The following is a 19,512-nucleotide window of genomic DNA, read 5'->3' on the forward strand; positions in this document are numbered from 1 at the left end:
GGATAATTTGTACGCTTTTTGGCATTGTTTTTAGTATGTTTTTGGTAGTTTTAGTTGAGTTTTTATTATATTTTTATTAGTTTTTAGTTAAAATTCACTTTTCTGGACTTTACTATGAGTTTGTGTGTTTTTCTGTGATTTTAGGTATTTTCTGGCTGAAATTGAGGGATCTGAGCAAAAATCTGATCCAGAGACTCAAAAGGACTGCAGATGCTGTTGGATTCTGACCTCCCTGCACTCGAAGTAGATTTTCTGGAGCTACAGAAGCCCAATTGGCGCGCTCTCAACGGCTTTGGAAAGTAGACATCCTGGGCTTTCCAGCAATATATGATAGTCTATACTTTGCCCAAGATTTGATGGCCCAAACCGGCGTTCAAAGTCACCTCAAGAAATTCCAGCGTTAAACGCCGGAACTGGCACCAAAATGGGAGTTAAACGCCAAAACTGGCATAAAAGCTGGCGTTTAACTCCAAGAGGAGTCTCTACACGAAAATGCTTCATTTGCTCAGCCCAAGCACACACCAAGTGGGCCCGGAAGTGGATTTTTATGTCATTTACTCATCTCTGTACACCCTAGGCTACTAGTTTTCTATAAGTAGGACCTTTTACTATTGTATTTTCATCTTTTGATCATGTTTTGATGATTGAACCCTCTTTGGGAGGCTGGCCATTCGGCCATGCCTAGACTTTGTTCTTATGTATTTCCAACGGTGGAGTTTCTACACACCATAGATTAAGGTGTGGAGCTCTGCTGTACCTCGAGTATTAATGCAATTACTATTGTTCTTCTATTCAATTCCGCTTGTTCTTTGTCCAAGATATCACTTGTTCTTCAACTTGATGAAGGTGATGATTGACGCCCATCATCATTCTCACCCATGATAAAGTGACTGACAACCACTCTTGTTCTACAAGCAACCAAGGCTTAGTGAATATCTCTTGGATTCTTTAATCGGAATCTTCGTGGTATAGGCAGGACCTGATGGCGGCATTCAAGAGAATCCGGAAGGTCTAAACCTTGTCTGTGGTATTCTGAGTAGGATTCAATGATTGAATGACTGTGACGTGCTTCAAACTCCTAGCAGGCTAGGGCGTTAGTGACAGACGCAAAAGTATCAATGGATATTATTCCGGCCTGAACGAGAACCGACAGATGATTAGCCTATGCTGTGACAGAGCATCAGGGACGTATTTTCACTGAGAGGATGGGAGGTAGCTGCTGACAACAGTGAAACCCTACACGAGCTTGCCATGGAAAGGAGTAAGAAGGATTGGATGAAGACTGTAGGAAAGCAGAGAGACGGAAGGGAAGGCATCTTCATTCGCTTATCTGAAGCTCTCACCAATGATATACATAAGTACCTCTATATTTATCTTTATGATTTATTCGTTTATCACTATACCCATTTGAGTCTGCCTGACTGAGATTTACAAGGTGACCATAGCTTGCTTCATACCAACAATCTCCGTGGGATCGACCCTTACTCGCGTAAGGTATTACTTGGACGACCCAGTGCACTTGCTGGTTAGTTGTGCGAAGTTGTAGTGATCACAATTTCGTGCACCAAGTTTTTGGCGCCGTTGCCGGGGATTGTTTGTGTATGGACAACTGACGGTTCATCTTGTTGCTTAGATTAGGTATTTTTTTTCAGAGTTCTTAAGAATGAATTCTAGTGTTTCAAGGTGATGTTCTTATCATCACCAAGGCTGATTGATTCTCATCAATTTAGCTCTTGAATGCAATGTCCTGCTGAAGCTTAGCCGGCCATGTCTAATTCCTTTAGACTAAAGCTTTAGACTAACATTGCATGATTCCTGGAATTCTCATTAAGAATTTTGATACCTTTATTTTCCTTTTCACTTAATTTTCGAAAAAGCACAAAAAAAATTACAAAATCATAAAAACCAAAAATATTTTATGTTTCTTGCTTGAGTCTAGAGTCTCATCTTAAGTTTAGTGTCAATTGCATGTTTCTGTTTTTATTGCATTCATGCATGTGTCCTCATTGATCTTCAAGTTGTTCTTGATGATTTCCTTGTTTTGATCTTTGAATTCTATTGACTTGAGTGTTTTGTTATATGCATTCTCATTTTATTAGTGTCATTGGTATACAAACTGCTAAGTTTGGTGTCTTGCATGCATTATTATTTTATTTTAGTTGCATTTTGATGATTCTTTATTATTAAAAATCCAAAAATATTTTTAATTTGTGTCTTTTCAAGTCAATAATACAGAGAATTGAAGATTCAGAACATACTGCAGAGGAATCACACAGAAAAAGCTGGGCATTCAAAAATGCCCAGTGAAGAAGACAGACTGGCGTTTAAACGCCAGCCAAGGTGCCTGGCTGGGCGTTCAACGCCCAAAAGGGTAGAGTTTTGGGCGTTAAACGCCAGAATGTGCACCATTCTGGGCGTTTAACGCCAGGATGGCACAAGAGGGAAGATTTTGTTTTCAAATCAATTTTTTTTTCAAGTTTTCAAAGTTTTTCAAAATCAAATCTTTTTCAAATCATATCTTTTCAATCAAATGTTTTCAAAATCAATTTCTTTCCTTTTTCAAAGATACTTACTAACAATTAATGATTTGATTGAACATTTTTTGCCTTTTCTGTTGAGGAAGGTTTTATGTTTGAACCATATCTTTTCTTGTTAGGCAAGTCACTAATTTTTAAAATCAATTTTTTTTTAAATTGTTTTCAAATCATATCTTTTTAAAATTGTTTTCAAATCATATCTTTCCAATCACATCTTTTTAATCACATCTTTTTCAAATTAAGTTTTCAATCAAATCCCTTTAACTTCTAATTTCAAAATCTTTTTCAAAAAATCACTTGATTTCTTTTCCACTCTTATTTTCGAAAATCAATTAAGTGTTTTTCAAAATGTTTTCAAAACCTTTTACTTAATTTTCGAAAATTACTTCCCTTCTTCTCACATCCTTCTATTTATGGACTAACACTATTCCTTAATGCAAAATTCGAACTCCATCTTCTTTGATAAGTTCGAATTTCCTACCTCTGTCTTCCATTTTTCTTCCTCTGACACCTCAAGGAATCTCTATACTGTGACATAGAGGATTCCATATTTTTTTGTTCTCTTCTCTTTCATATGAGCAGGAACAAAGACAAAGGCATTCTTGTTGAAGCTGACCCTGAACCTGAGAGGACCTTGAAGCGAAAGCTAAGAGAAGCTAAGGCACAACTCTTTATTGAGGACCTGACCGAATTCTTCAAAAAAGAAGAACCCATGGCAGCCGAAAACAACAACAATGCCAACAATGCAAGGAAGGTGCTGGGTGACTTTACTACACCTACTCCCGACTTCTATGGGAGAAGCATCTCTATCCCTGCCATTGGAGCAAACAACTTTGAGCTTAAGCCTCAGTTAGTTTCTCTAATGCAACAGAATTGCAAGTTCCATGGACTTCCATTGGAAGATCCTCATCAGTTCTTAGCTGAGTTCTTGCAAATCTGTGACACAGTCAAGACTAATGGGGTTGACCCTGAGGTCTACAGACTGATGCTATTCCCTTTTGCTGTAAGAGACAGAGCTAGAATATGGTTGGACTCACAACCTAAAGATAGCCTGGACTCTTGGGAAAAGCTAGTCAATGCCTTCTTGGCAAAGTTCTTTCCACCTCAAAAATTGAGCAAGCTTAGAGTGGAAGTCCAAACCTTCAGACAGAAGGATGGAGAATCCCTCTATGAAGCTTGGGAAAGATACAAACAATTGATCAGAAAATGTCCATCTGACATGCTTTCTGAATGGAGCATCATAGGTATTTTCTATGATGGTCTCTCTGAACTATCCAAGATGTCTTTGGATAGCTCTGCTGGAGGATCTCTTCATCTGAAGAAGACGCCTACAGAAGCTCAAGAGCTGATTGAAATGGTTGCAAATAACCAATTCATGTACACTTCTGAAAGGAATCCTGTGAACAATGGGACAAGTCAGAAGAAAGGAGTTCTTGAGATTGACACTCTGAATGCCATTCTGGCTCAGAATAAAATATTGACTCAACAAGTCAATTTGATTTCTCAAAGTCTGTCTGGAATGCAAAATGCACCAAGCAGTACTAAGGATGCTTCATCTGAAGAAGGAGCCTATGATCCTGAGAACCCTTCAATGGAAGAGGTGAATTACCTAGGAGAACCCTATGGAAACACCTATAATTCTTCATGGAGAAATCACCCAAATTTCTCATGGAAGAATCAAGAGAGACCTCAACAAGGATTCAATAATAATAATGGTGGAAGAAACAGGTTTAGCAATGGCAAGCCTTTTCCATCATCTTCTCAGCAACAGTCAGAGAATCCTAAGCAGAACCCCTCTGACTTAGCAACTATGGTCTCTGATCTAATACCACTCAAAGTTTTATGACTGAAACAAGGTCCTCCATTAGGAATTTGGAGGCACAAGTGGGACAGCTGAGCAAGAAAATTATTGAACCCCCTCCTAGCACTCTCCCAAGTAATACAGAAGAAAATTCAAAAGGAGAGTGCAAAGCCATAACCATGGCCGAATTTGGAGAGGAAAGAGAGGAGGTGGACGCCACTGAGGAAAGCCTCAATGGGCGTGCACTGACCTCTATAGAGTTCCCCAATGAGGAACCATGGGAATCTGAGGCTCAAAATGAGACCATAGAGATTCCATTGGACTTACTTCTGCCTTTCATGAGCTCTGATGAGTATTCTTCCTCTGAAGAGGATGAGTATGTCACTGAAGAGCAAGTTGCTAAATATCTTGGAGCAATCATGAAGCTAAATGACAAGTTATTTGGAAATGAGACTTGGGAAGATGAATCTCCCTTGCTCACCAAAGAGCTGGATGACTTGTCTAGGCAGAAATTACCTCAAAAGAGACAAGATCCTGGGAAGTTTTCAATACCTTGTACCATAGGCACCATGACCTTCAAGAAGGCCTTGTGTGACTTAGGGTCAAGTGTAAACCTCATGCCTCTCTCTGTAATGGAGAAGCTAAGGATCTTTGAGGTGCAAGCTGCAAGAATCTCATTAGAGATGGCAGACAACTCAAGAAAACAAGCTCATGGACTTGTAGAGGATGTTTTGGTGAAGATTGAAGACCATTACATCCCTACTGATTTCATAGTCCTAGAGACTGGGAAGTGCATGGATGAAACCATCATCCTTGGCAGACCCTTCCTAGCCACAGCAAAGGCTGTGATTGATGTTGATGGAGGTGAACTGATCATTCAAGTGAATGAAAAATCCTTTGTGTTTAAGGCTCAAGGATATCCCTCTGTCACCATCGAGAGGAAGCATGAAGAGCTTCTCTCAAATCAGAGACAAACAGAGCCCCCACAGTCAAACTCTAAGTTTGGTGTTGGGAGGCCACAACCAAAATCTAAGTTTGGTGTTGAACCCCCACATTCAAACTCTAAGTTTGGTGTTGGGAGGTTCCAACATTGCTCTGATCATTTGTGAGGCTCCATGAGAGCCATCTGTCAAGCTACTGACATTAAAGAAGCGCTTGTTGGGAGGCAACCCAATGATTATATTTTATATATTTTCTTTTGTTATTTTTTGTTATTTTGTAGGTTGATGATCATGAGAAGTCACAAAATTAATTGAAAAAGCAAAAACAGAATGAAAAACAGGAAGAAAAACAGCACACCCTGGAGGAAGAACTCACTGGCGTTTAAACGCCAGTGAGGGTAGCAGTTGGGCGTTTAACGCCCAGTCTGGCACCATTCTGGGCGTTTAACGCCAGAAAGGGGCACCAGACTGGCGTTAAACGCCAGAAAAGGGCACAAACTTGGCGTTAAACGCCAGAAATGGGCACCAGCCCGGCGTTTAACGCCAGAAATGGCTCAAAACGTGATTTTGAATGCCATTTGGTGCAGGGATGACTTTTCCTTGACACCTCAGGATCTGTGGACCCCACAGGATCCTCACCAACCCCACCACTCTCTCTTCTTCTTCACCCATTCACCATTCACCTCAATACCTCTTCACCACCTCCATCCCCTCCATTTCTTCTTCTTCTACTCTCTTCTTTCTTCTTTTGCTCGAGGACGAGCAAACCTTTTAAGTTAGGTGTGGTAAAAGCATTGCTTTTTGTTTTTCCATAACCATTTATGGCATCCAAAGCCGGTTCAACTGAGAAGGCATGACCTCAAGCCCATCACTAAGAAGAAGATGGAGCAAACAAGAGACCCCTCTCATCATGAGATCCCTGAGATATCTCAAGGGATGCACTTTCCTCCACAAGACTATTGGGAGCAACTGAACACCTCCCTAGGAGAATTGAGTTCCAACATGGGACAACTAAGGGTGGAGCACCAAGAACAGGCCATCCTCCTCCATGAAATTGGAGAAGATCAAAGGATCATGAAAGAGGAGCAACAAAGACAAAGAAGAGACATTGAGGAGCTCAAGCACTCCATAGGATCTTCAAGAGAAAGAAAGAGCCGCCATCACTAAGGTGGACCCGTTCTTTAATCTCCTTGTTCTTTATTCTTCTGTTTTTCGAAAATCTATGCTTATGTTTATCCATGTTTGTGTCTTATGATCATTAGTGTCTTAGTGTCTATGCCTTAAAGCTATGAATATGAATCCATCACCTTTCTTAAATGAAAACTGTTTTTATCACAAAAGAACAAGAAGTACAGGATTTCAAATTCATCTTTAAAACTAGCTTAATTAGTTTGATGTGGTGACAATACTTGTTGTTTTCTGAATGTATGCTTAAACAGTGCATATGTCTTTTGAATTTGTGGTTCATGAATGTTAAAATTGTTGGCTCTTGAAAGAATGATGAAAAAGGAGACATGTTACTGAGGATCTGAAAAATCATAAAAAATGATTCTTGAAGCAAGAAAAAGCAGTGAATACAAAAAAAAAAAAGAGAAAAAGAAGGAGAAAAACGAAAAAAAAAGGGAGAAAGAGAAAAAGAAAGAAAAAGAAAGAAATAAAGTTGTGATCCAAGGCAATAAGAGTGTGCTTAAGAACCCTGGACACCTCTAATTGGGGACTTTAGCAAAGCTGAGTCACAATCTGAAAAGGTTCACCCAATTATGTGTCTGTGGCATGTATGTATCCGGTGGTAATACTGGAAGACAGAGTGCTTTGGGCCACGGCCAAGACTCAATAAGTAGCTGTGTTCAAGAATCATCATACTTAACTAGGAAAATCAATAACACTATCTGGATTCGGAGTTCCTAAAGAAGCCAATCATTCTGAATTTCAAAGGATAAAGTGAGATGCCAAAACTGTTCGGAGGCAAAAAGCTACTAGTCCCGCTCATCTAATTTGGAGCTTAGTTTCATTGATAATTTGAAGTCTATAGTATATTCTCTTCTTTTTATCTTATTTGATTTTCAGTTGCTTGAGGACAAGCAACAATTTAAGTTTGGTGTTGTGATGAGCGGATAATTTGTACGCTTTTTGGCATTGTTTTTAGTATGTTTTTGGTAGTTTTAGTTGAGTTTTTATTATATTTTTATTAGTTTTTAGTTAAAATTCACTTTTCTGGACTTTACTATGAGTTTGTGTGTTTTTCTGTGATTTCAGGTATTTTCTGGCTGAAATTGAGGGATCTGAGCAAAAATCTGATCCAGAGACTCAAAAGGACTGCAGATGCTGTTGGATTCTGACCTCCCTGCACTCGAAGTGGATTTTCTGGAGCTACAGAAGCCCAATTGGCGCGCTCTCAGCGGCGTTGGAAAGTAGACATCCTGGGCTTTCCAGCAATATATGATAGTCTATACTTTGCCCAAGATTTGATGGCCCAAACCGGCGTTCAAAGTCACCTCAAGAAATTCCAGCGTTAAACGCCGGAACTGGCACCAAAATGGGAGTTAAACGCCCAAACTGGCATAAAAGCTGGCGTTTAACTCCAAGAGGAGTCTCTACACGAAAATGCTTCATTTGCTCAGCCCAAGCACACACCAAGTGGGCCCGGAAGTGGATTTTTATGTCATTTACTCATCTCTGTACACCCTAGGCTACTAGTTTTCTATAAGTAGGACCTTTTACTATTGTATTTTCATCTTTTGATCATGTTTTGATGATTGAACCCTCTTTGGGAGGCTGGCCATTCGGCCATGCCTAGACTTTGTTCTTATGTATTTCCAACGGTGGAGTTTCTACACACCATAGATTAAGGTGTGGAGCTCTGCTGTACCTCGAGTATTAATGCAATTACTATTGTTCTTCTATTCAATTCCGCTTGTTCTTTGTCCAAGATATCACTTGTTCTTCAACTTGATGAAGGTGATGATTGACGCCCATCATCATTCTCACCCATGAATAAAGTGACTGACAACCACTCTTGTTCTACAAGCAACCAAGGCTTAGTGAATATCTCTTGGATTCTTTAATCGGAATCTTCGTGGTATAGGCAGGACCTGATGGCGGCATTCAAGAGAATCCGGAAGGTCTAAGCCTTGTCTGTGGTATTCTGAGTAGGATTCAATGATTGAATGACTGTGACGTGCTTCAAACTCCTAGCAGGCTAGGGCGTTAGTGACAGACGCAAAAGTATCAATGGATATTATTCCGGCCTGAACGAGAACCGACAGATGATTAGCCTATGCTGTGACAGAGCATCAGGGACGTATTTTCACTGAGAGGATGGGAGGTAGCTGCTGACAACAGTGAAACCCTACACGAGCTTGCCATGGAAAGGAGTAAGAAGGATTGGATGAAGACTGTAGGAAAGCAGAGAGACGGAAGGGAAGGCATCTTCATTCGCTTATCTGAAGCTCTCACCAATAATATACATAAGTACCTCTATCTTTATCTTTATGCTTTATTCGTTTATCACTATACCCATTTGAGTCTGCCTGACTGAGATTTACAAGGTGACCATAGCTTGCTTCATACCAACAATCTCCGTGGGATCGACCCTTACTCGCGTAAGGTATTACTTGGACGACCCAGTGCACTTGCTGGTTAGTTGTGCGAAGTTGTAGTGATCACAATTTCGTGCACCAATGCTCCTGCTGTGTTTATGGATTACATGAACAGGGTCTTTCGTCTGTTTCTGGATAAATTCGTTGTTGTCTTCATTGACAATATACTGATTTACTCCAAGACCGAAGAGGAGCATGTGGAACACTTGAAGACCATGTTACAGATACTGAAGGAAAAGAAACTCTATGCGAAGCTGTCTAAATGTGAATTCTAGAAGAGTGAGGTGAAATTTTTGGGGCATGTAGTGAGTAAACAGGGGATAACAGTTGATCCATCTAAGGTGGAGGCAGTGATGGAATGGAAGCAACAAACCACCATAACTGAGATAAGGATGAGTTTTCTGAGCTTAGCTGGTTATTATCGAAGATTCATCAAAGGCTTTTCGCAATTAGCTTTGCCATTGACAAAGTTAACCCGCAAGGACACACCATTTGTTTGGACTCCTGAGTGTGAGGAAAGCTTTCAGGCATTGAAGAAAAAGTCGACTACTGCACCTGTGTTGATGTCACCTGAGCTGAACGAACTGTTTGAGGTGTACTGTGATGCCTCACTAAAAGGTTTAGGGTGCGTGCTAATGCCGCATCATAATGTGGTGGCGTACGCCTCACGGCAGTTGAGACCTCATGAAGTTAACTACCCTACGCATGATTTGGAACTTGCTACGGTTGTGTTTGCCTTGAAGGTGTGGAGGCATTATCTCTATGGGGTTAAGTTCCAAGTTTTCTCTGATCACAAGAGCTTGAAATACCTCTTTTATCAGAAAGAGCTCAATATGCGACAGATAAGGTGGATGGAATTACTAAAGGACTATGACTTTGAGTTGAATTACCATCCGGGAAAAGTGATTGTAGTGGCGGATGCGTTAAGTTGAAAGTCGTTGTATGCGGCTTGGATGATGCTTCGAGAAGAGAAGTTACTCAAGGGATTCGAGAGCCTGAAGATTGGTGCTCAGGAAGTATCTGGAACCCTGTGTTTGAGTCGATTAGATATCTCAAGTGACTTTAAATCCGAACTCTTAAAGGCTCATGAAGATGATGATGCATTATGGAAGGTGTTACCAGCTATTGATCAAGGGAAACGGTAGAGAGTGTCAGAGGATAAGGATGGACTATAGAGATTCAAGGATAGGATCATTGTACCGGATGTTGGCACTTTGAGGCAAGATATCCTAAAAGAAGCACACAAGAGTGGATTTTCTATTCACCCGGGGAGTACTAAGATGTACCATGACCTAAAAGTGATGTTTTGGTGGCCGGGTATGAAGAATGATGTGGCGGGGTATATCTCGAAGTGCTTAACTTGTCAAAAGGTAAAGATTGAACATCAAAGAGCTTCCGGGATGTTGCAACCTTTAGAGGTTCCGCAATGAAAGTGGGGAAGCATTGCGATGGACTTTGTGTCGGGATTGCCAAGGACTAGGGCCGATTTTGATGCTGTCTGGGTGATTGTGGACCGACTGACAAAGTCAGCTCACTTTTTACCCATTCGGATGACTTACACCCTTAAGGAGCTAGCACGATTGTACATAAAAGAAATTGTGAGACTTCATGGTGTACCGGCTACTATAATCTCTGATAGAGATCCTCGTTTCACTTCGAGATTTTGGGGTGCATTTCAGAAAGCTTTCGGAACCCGACTAAGCTTGAGTATGGCTTACCATCCTCAAATAGATGGTCAATCCGAGAGGACGATCCAAACACTAGAGGACATGTTGAGAGCTTGTGTCTTGGACCAACCAGCGAGTTGGGATCGATATATGCCGTTAGTGGAGTTTGCATACAATAATAGCTACCATGCGAGCATCGGAATGGCTCCGTATGAGGCTTTGTATGGGAGAAAATGTCAATCTCCGCTGTGCTGGTATGAAGTGGGAGAGAAAGGCTTGTTGGGGCCGGAGATGATAGTTGAGACCACTATACAAATCAAGAAAATTTGAGATAGGATACTCACGGCGCAGAGTCGCCAGAAGAGTTACGCCGATCAGAGGTGGGAGCCCTTAGAATTTGAGGAAGGAGATGATATTTTCCTTAAAGTTACTCCAACCACATGAGTAGGAAGGGCGATTAAAGCGAAGAAGTTGAACCCTTGATACATCGGTCCGTTTCAGATCCTGGAGAGGGTCGGACCGGTGGCGTATCGGATGGCACTACCACCTCACCTTTCGAACCTGCATGACGTGTTTCACGTGTCGCAGCTTCAGAAGTACACTCCTGATGCTAGCCATGTGTTAGAACCTGAATCGGTTCAATTAAAAGAAGATTTGACGCTTCCCGTGACTCTAGTCAGAATTGATGATACTAGTATCAAATGATTGCGTGGAAAAGAGGTTCCATTAGTCAAAGTGGCATGGAGTCGAGGCGGTGTTGAGGAACACACTTGGGAGCTTGAGTCGGAGATGCGAACGGACTATCCGCACTTATTCTCAGGTAATCGAATTTGAATTTTATGGACAAAATTCCCAATTAGGTGGGTAGAACGTAAAACCCAGTTAATTATCGGCTAATTAACCCATAAATGAGAATTTATTCTAGAAAGCCAAAAATGTGATTTTTATGGCTAAATATGATAGAGGAGATTGAGACGAGAATGTCGATACCAATTTTGTAGAAAACGGACCAAATCGGGCCAACCGGACCCCTAGTGGGCCCTTGGCCCAACATAACTAAACCCTAAAACCCTCATTTCAGCACTCTTTCTCCTTACTACATTCATGAAACACGCTGAAATGGAGGCCAAGGGGGGAAGAACACTCTCTCAAGTTCTATCTCTCCTTTAATCTTCAAACCACCATAACTTTTGATCTAGAGCTCCGATTGCCACATCGTTTACAGCCGCGTGTTCACCGCGGAGAGCTCTACAAAACCCACTACTTTATTTTTGAGGTAAGTCACGAAATCATTTCAGTTTTTCATCCCTAATTTTCAAATTTTATGGGTGAAAATGTTGAGATTTTGAGCTCTTTGATGTTATAGGACCCAACTCTCTTGAAGGAGAAGATTAATCTTGTCTCCTTGGACCTTGAATGTGGTAAGACTCTCAACCCTAGCATAATTTGTTGTTCTATGATGTTTGGGTATTGAGATGTTGTGTATGAGTATGATGATTGTGGCTTAGGTTGTGTGTATGTGGGTATTGGAGCTTGATTGAGATTTTGAAAAGCTTGAAAAGGAATTTTGGTGATAAAAATCTGTTCTTGGAGGTGTTGAGACCTTGAGAGCTTGTGGACAAGTGGTTTGGAAGTGCTCTGGTTGAGCTTGGAAAATTGGCTAAGGTATGATCTCAGTTTCCTGTATCTAAAATATAATGTGGTGTAAAAACTTATGCAAGAGGCCCTAAGATAGGCATTGAATTATTGATGTTGTTGAATGGTTGAGATATATGATGTGGTCATATATGTAATTATGAATATTGATGCCTTGATGATGTGATATATGAGAAAAATGCATGTTGTGATATATGCTTGATGAATGTTTGAGGTTAAATTGAGGATGGAACCATGTTGAGAGTGAGCATGGTAGTGATTATGTGTAATGTTGGTTAATTGGTAATGGTGTGATTGGAAATTATGATGAGGAAGGGTATATGCCATGTTAATGTATTTAATATTGGGCTAATTGTTTGAGATGGGATAAAATGGTGAGATGTGGCTTGTAATGTGTTAAATATGCTAATTATGAGTTGAAGAGGCTTGAGTTGATTTTTGGCATACTTTCCTTGATTTTCAAAAGGGTTGGAATTGGGATGTTTTGAAAATGGCACTTTGTGGTTTTGAATAAAAATGTGGTTTTTGGGCATATTTTGATGGGACGTAACTTGAACTCTGGATCCCCGTTTTGTACTAAATCTGTTTAAAACTTAAATTGGATCCAGGATGGTTATACCGATCGAAGAACGGGCGAAAAATGATTTAAAATGGATGAGTTATGTCCCTTGGAAGATTGGGGTTTAATTTGTGAATTCTGCAGCTTTTAACTTAGAAAAATTTTTGGCAAAATGACCCCCCACGCGTAGGCGTGCTTGACGCGCATGCGTCGTTTTTCAGAAAAACGCCATCCACGCGTACGCGTCGATGTGATAAAATGGTTGCCCAGCCAAAATTCCCGAGAGTTGCGTGAGCATTGTGCCAGTTCTGTGCGTGGGGGCACAAACGCACCCACACGTACGCGTGGCTGACGCGTAGGCGTCCCTTGACTGTTTTCCCATCCATGGGTACGCGTGCACGACGCATACGCGTCGATAAACTTTTGGCCATCCACGCGTGCGCGTGGAGGACGCGTACGCATGGCCTTGTTTTCATCCCAAAGGTGATCTTTGAGTTTTTAAAGCCAAATTTCATACTTTTAAGCCTCCGATCTCACCCTTTATTTCTTAAATCATTATGATATACCTAGCAATGAGAAAGGAGCTAGGGAATGTGGTAACTTGCGGATGAAGCAAGGAAAAAGTTATGATCAATGATGATCAAAGATGATTATATGAGATGCAGATGATGTGCTTTATGTGCCATGAGCCAAAAGGCTGTATTTGTTGATAAATTGGCTGGTTTTGGATTGAACCATGAGATGGATGGCTGAGTTTGTTGCCGAGTTATGGCGGAGCCATTATTGATTATGGCCGAGTATAAATGCATATATGCTATTGAATGAAATGTGAATGTTGCACTTCCACTATCTGAGATACGAGTTTCCTTGGGTGAAAGCAGTGGCTAGCCACCATGTGCTCCAAGTGGAGACTCGATACTCTGCTAATCCTATGTCATAAGTGTTCCCGGACACTGTGAAAGTTCCGGATGAGCTCGCCCCCGTGAATATACACCAGTGAGGGTGTTGGATATGGATCATGATTATGATCACGATTATGTTGAGTATAACTCGAGTTGGGGATGCGCGACAGAGGGACAGTCCAATGGTTAGCTACCAGGACTTGTCGGGTTGGCTATATAACCAACAGATGATATCATGAGCCATTAGGGATAGGCATTCATCATATGGATATTATGTGAATCGTTTGAGATTGCCTATTTGACTGCATATTACCTGCTAATTGTCTAAATGCCTTATATGTTCTTATTTGTATATCTCTTGTCTGATATAACTGTGTTTGTCATATTATACTCCTGCTGGTGGTTGGGAGGTTTAAAGGATTTGGAAAGAGAAGTATTAGTTAGACTGAAGAATATTTAGTCAGTTGCCATTTATGGTTTAGCCTGCTTATAAGCTTTGATATATTTGGTGGAAGTTCTAGGATTGCCTTCGGCTTTTCCAGGACATTACATGTTAGATATGTGGGTACTGTTACCATACTGAGAACCCTCAGTTCTCACCCATGCGGATTTTGTGGTTTTTAGATGTAGGACGCGAGGCTTCTTGTTGAGGCATGCTGGAGACTTCTGGATTAGCAAAGATCCTTGTTTTCGGGACTCTATTTTGGTTTATATGTTTTGCTTAGATACTTTTATCTCCACTGAATAATACAAACTGTGATGACTCTTCCTAGAAGAGATTTTTGAGAATAGGTTCTCTTGTATTTATGTCCCTTTGGGTTTCCTTGGGGTTTCCTATTTTATTTACTTGTATATATTGCTATGCTCAGACCGGTTATCTTCGCAACTGGATTATGAGTTTTGATATTCATGTTTTTGACACTCATTTGTATATATATAATCTCGTGTTGGTTTATCTTTTATTCGTCACGTTTTCGATCGGAGTGTTGCGCTTTCGAGTTGCGATTTTGTTTTACCCCTTTTCTTCAAAGGCTCCTAGTTATAATCTTTATTCACACTACTATATGTACTAAATTTTAATTTTTAGAGGTCGTAATACCTTGCCATCTCTATATTATGACTTAAGCATAAGACTCTGCATGGTAGGGTGTTACAGGGCACGTATAAATTCCCCGGTATGGAAAGCCCCATTGAGTGATTATATAATGAATGAATGTGAACTCTATGCATAGACTTTTGGGGATGCGCAACGGGGGACAGTCTAAGGTTTTCGGACTTGTCGGGTTGGCTGGATAACCGACAGATGAGCCCCATCATCCATAGGACAGGCATGCATCATATGCATTCATTTGTTTTGATTGCTATGCATTTCCTGAGTTTGCCTAATTGATATATACCGCCTGCTACCTGTTATACTTGCTACTTGCACTATCTGCTTATTACTTGTATGTGAACTTGTTTAGTTGCTTGTCTCTGTTGCATTGTGGATGATGGAGGGATGGAGGAAAAGGTAAAATGGTTTGGTGTTATGTTAGGTTTAAAATGGAGTAAGTTAGGCAGATTTAGATTACCTACCCCTGTTTATGGCTTCTGTTTAGTAATTAAGTTGGATAACTGAATAACGGAGTTCTAGGATTGCCTATGGCATTCTCAGGACCTTATTTATTATACGCGTGGCACTTTTACCATGCTGAGAACCGGAGTTGTTGCTTTTCAGATGCAGGTCGAGAGACTCCTCGCTAGGCGTCTGGATCCTTGAAGCGAAGTAGTTCTTGGGTGTATCTTGGATTTCTGTTTGTATATATGTATATATGTATTTAGCTTACTCTCCAAGTGACTTGTGTATGCTGCTCCTCTTAGAGGTTAAGGGGCTAGTTATGTTGTTTCCTTGACTTTCCTTTACTCTTTGGTTTACCTTTATCATTTCCTATTAGGTTTCTTAGCACGTAAATAATCCTATTCCTTGAGGATTGCGCTTTTTTTTTTTTTTGCGGTTTTGTTTTTAACCATTTTTCAAGGCTCCTAGTATATTGTCCTTTCCACTATTATATATATTATTGTTTAGAGATCTGTAACACCACACTACCTCTGTTCTATGACTTAAGCGTAAAACTCTGTGTAGTAGGGTGTTACAAAAAATGTATAAATGAGATTTTTATTGAAAAAAAAATTACAAGATAAAAAATGCAATTTTATTTTAATTTTATTCTTAATATTTAATTTTAATTTTACCTTTAGAGTTTCAATATGTTTCAATTATACCATTAGGGTAAATAACATTAATTATAACTAATCAATTATATTATTTGATTTGACTAAAATTAAATAAATATTAAATTATTTAATAAATAATAAATAAAAAATAAAATAAATTAATTTAATTTAAATCATTCTCATATTATTTTTTATATCTATGAATCAGAATGTACTTTTATGTATTTTAATTAATAATTCTTAAAAGAGTTACTATTTTATTTACTAATATTTTAAATTTTTTATAATATTTTCATAAAACTTGATTAATTAATAGGTTCTTTTTCACAATGTTTTTTTTGAATTTTTTAACAAAAATATATCTTAATTTTTGCCTTTCATATATTCATTGATTATACTAATTTTTTACAGTGTATTTTTATCAATTATATGAATTATTTTTCTGTGTTTTTTTTTTTACTTTTTTTAATTATTTTATTATCTTATTTTTAATTATTTATTTTACTTTCACTCCTCATATGTTTATTGTATTTCACTTCATCTTAGTTTTAATTTCATAGTTAACTTTTAATTATATAAAATTCAATAGTTTCTTTCAAAACATGCTTAAATATATTATATTATTATCTATTATATACAATCATTAGGATAAACAAACAAATATAAATTGAATATATAATTTAATTTTAATTTAAACTAATAAATAAATAAATTATCAGAAAAATAGCAACTAATTTTGTTTTAATTTCTCTATAATTTATTTATAGGTAAAAATCTCTTTATAACCACTAACATCACCGATAACAAAATTATATATCTCTATTAAATAAAAAAATATATAAAATAAATAACATATATATAATTTTAAAGTTATTAATCATAGACTATAGACAAATTTTTTTTTTAAAAAAAAATCTTATGGGTCAACATGTAATTTTTTTATATTTTTATTTTTTTCAAAAATTTTTCAGACTTATGAACATTTAAATTGTTTATACATCACTTCTCAAAATATTATGATTTCACAAGTTATAATATGTGGGATAAATCACCTTTATAAACCATTTACAAACCAATTTTACGTATATCTCCCAAAATAAAAAAAGGCTACGTGCATGTCTCAATTTATATATCTATGTAAATCAAATTTATGGAGTTCGAATTATGTGTTTTCGTAGTAACGTATGCCTAGTTATATCTTCAGATTGTAACAGTCATATCACTACTAAATCGAATGAAGGAGATTCGATTTACAATGAGCTGGATTGCTACTAAGTGAGTATAACTTGAACCTTATTGCTTCGATTTAGTAGGAGATGACATAATTCAAATTCTTCAAATTCAATTTACTTTCGAATCACAATATCAAGTAATTCGAATCCTATATATTCGATTTACTACTTATTACCCTAATTCGAATTCATTAAATTCGATTTCTATAGAAATGTAAATGGAGACAACCAGGTAATATTTTTTAGTTTGGGAGATTCAAATAATTTTGGAGTGAGTTTGGTTTATCAACATAAATTAACCTAATATGTGATATTAGTTATTGTAATATATATAAAAAATGTGACTTATCTGTGCATTGTTTGGATTAGAAGAATTTGTCAAAAAATAAATGCTGAAGAAGAAAATGGATGAAAAAATCAATTTTTCATTGTTTGGATCAACAAAGAAATTGAATGGAAAACATAAAAGTGTATGTGGAGCTCATGTAAATTTTTTCTCTTCAAAATTGCGAAGAAAACTGATGCAGAAGTGCAAACATGGGTAAAAATATTAAGTATTTCATGGAGATTCTTATAGTTATATATATATGCGGTAATATTTGTTCAAAGAAATTTACTTTTCATATTTCTTATTTTTTCGATCTTTAATTTATTTCAATTATTCTATGATATTTTAAATTCTCATATTTGTTCTTGTAAATTTTCAATATCTCGTGTTAAAATTTAACGGTTTTGTTCTAAAAATTTGATTACATAAAGACTTTTGCAGGCTTTAAATATATATAAATATGTTATGACTAATTTAATAATTGATATTTATCAAATATTTATGTAAATCAAAATATATATTTTTGCAGACTTTTTATTATAATTTAATTTGTATTTTTCATAATTATCTTAATAATATACCACTTGCAAATTAAGATTCTTATAAAAAAAATGAGAAAAGTTTACAAACAAGTTAAAAGGATTTTTCCTTAATTGTCTTTTTCTTTGTAGAGACCCAATTTAAATAAACAACTTAATTAAATTTTTTTTGAAAAATAATTAAACAATAAATATTTATATTAAAATTATAAACATATAAACATATAAATTATTTTTGTATTCATTAAGATAAATTATTATTATTATGCAATTAAATTATTATAATATTAAAATATTATTTTTATTTATAACATATAAAATATAAAATAATTATATTTTATTTCATATTACTTAACAAATGGATAGATTGTTTCATTAACAAAAATTAAAACTTATTAAATAACTACTTTAGTTAAAAATATCATTATATAATATAATTTTTATCCAAATATTTTTTATAATTTAGTTCATTTAACATATATATATATATATATATATATATATATATATATATATATATATATATATATATATATATATATATATATACATGAAAATGTTGAGAGTTTAATTTATTTTTTTTTAATAAAAAGCTATTTTGAATTGTTTTATATATACGTTAAAAAAAATAAAAAATAAGTAACTTTATCGTTTTTAACTTTTAAAAAATATATATATAGGTAAAGTAGTTTTGCTTCTACATAAATAAAAAATTAGAGATGATATGAAGATTTAAATTGTGGAGACCTAACTTGTCATTATTCAATTATAATGGTTTAAGAACAAAATTAGAAAGATTTATATCACATATTTTGTTGTTTACTCAACTTAATCAAGTTGAGGTGAGGTAGAAACTCAATCATGATTCAAATTATGCTCTGAATACCTAACAATTTTTTTTGAAAAAAAAAAATACTTCCTCAATCTATAATTCCTACTTTATCTAAGTCAAAATTAAGAAAATCTATTTCTCATACTGATATTCCAACTAATTAGTACTTAACCACTTTGAGCATATATATAAGTCGTTTGACAAAATGAAATAAAAGAGTGTATCCGGTAACAATTTTAGGGTGATTAAATTCTAATTTTGCAACTTTCATTATATGATTTTTACGTAGAAGTAAAATTTTATCAAATGTTTTAACTTTCTAATCTTGCTATTTTTTTATACCAAAAAAAAATTATTTTCAAACGTTCTAACTTGTTAAACATGTTCATATATGGAACAAAATATATTTATTAGTTCGAACGCTTTTTTAAAGTCTTTGAGTGATCGTATATCTTATATCTAAAATGTAGGAAAATTCAACTTTTCTATTTTTTAATATAGATAAATAATTTAGAATCTTGTTCTAAGATATCCTTACTCTTTTTATACTCTTATAAGATTAGACTTCTAATTTCTAGTTGATGAAATTCTATTCACCGTTAAAAAAAAAATCGAATTCGATTATTTATTCATTTTTTTTCTTTATATTTCATTTTTGTATTTTAATTTACTACCTTTTTTTAATTTCTTATTTTAGACTAAAAT

The 19,512-nt window shown here is 36.5% G+C and overlaps 1 non-coding gene across 1 annotated transcript; it reads right to left on the reverse strand.

Moving 5' to 3' along the window:
* Nucleotides 1-3,654: 3,654 nt before the first annotated feature.
* On the reverse strand, nt 3,655-3,758 carry LOC130952345 (small nucleolar RNA R71). Its single transcript, XR_009074525.1, has one exon. It is a non-coding gene; the product is annotated as a small nucleolar RNA R71 (small nucleolar RNA).
* Nucleotides 3,759-19,512: the final 15,754 nt, after the last annotated feature.

Source organism: Arachis stenosperma, chromosome 9 (genome assembly GCF_014773155.1).
Source record: "Arachis stenosperma cultivar V10309 chromosome 9, arast.V10309.gnm1.PFL2, whole genome shotgun sequence".
Classification (NCBI taxonomy): Eukaryota; Viridiplantae; Streptophyta; class Magnoliopsida; order Fabales; family Fabaceae; genus Arachis; species Arachis stenosperma.